The sequence below is a fragment of the Eimeria mitis genome, genomic scaffold (genome assembly GCF_000499745.2).
Source record: "Eimeria mitis Houghton genomic scaffold, Emh_scaff2033, whole genome shotgun sequence".
NCBI lineage: Eukaryota > Apicomplexa > Conoidasida > Eucoccidiorida > Eimeriidae > Eimeria > Eimeria mitis.
In genome coordinates this window covers 6,089-6,369 of record NW_013570356.1, presented here as the reverse complement: position 1 = coordinate 6,369, position 281 = coordinate 6,089, and the positions used below count along the sequence as shown (strand labels likewise).

Sequence of the window (281 nt, the reverse complement as noted above, 5' to 3'; positions counted from 1 at the left end):
CCCCCCCAAAAAAAAAAAAGAAAAAAAAAGTAAACAAACAAATAAAAAAAAAAAAAACAAATGTGTGTGTATGTATACAGATCCTGCGTGGTATGTTATGCGCGGACCTAATAGGATTTCATTTTTTTGAGTATGCTCGTCATTTTCTTGTTGCATGCAAACGTCTTTTGGGGCTGGATTATTCTTTTCGTCGCGGGGGCCTTTTGGCGATAGATTTTGGTGGCCGAAGTGTATTTGTTAGAGTCGGACATGTACATGTTATGTATCATCAGCTGCAACAA

General features: G+C 37.7%; 1 protein-coding gene across 1 annotated transcript in view; it reads left to right on the top strand.

The window, feature by feature from the left end:
- EMH_0047570 (uncharacterized protein) overlaps positions 1-281 on the top strand; it is a gene marked incomplete at both ends in the record, with an annotated part of 3,366 nt that overhangs the window by 2,520 nt on the left and 565 nt on the right. The window lies entirely within an intron of this gene.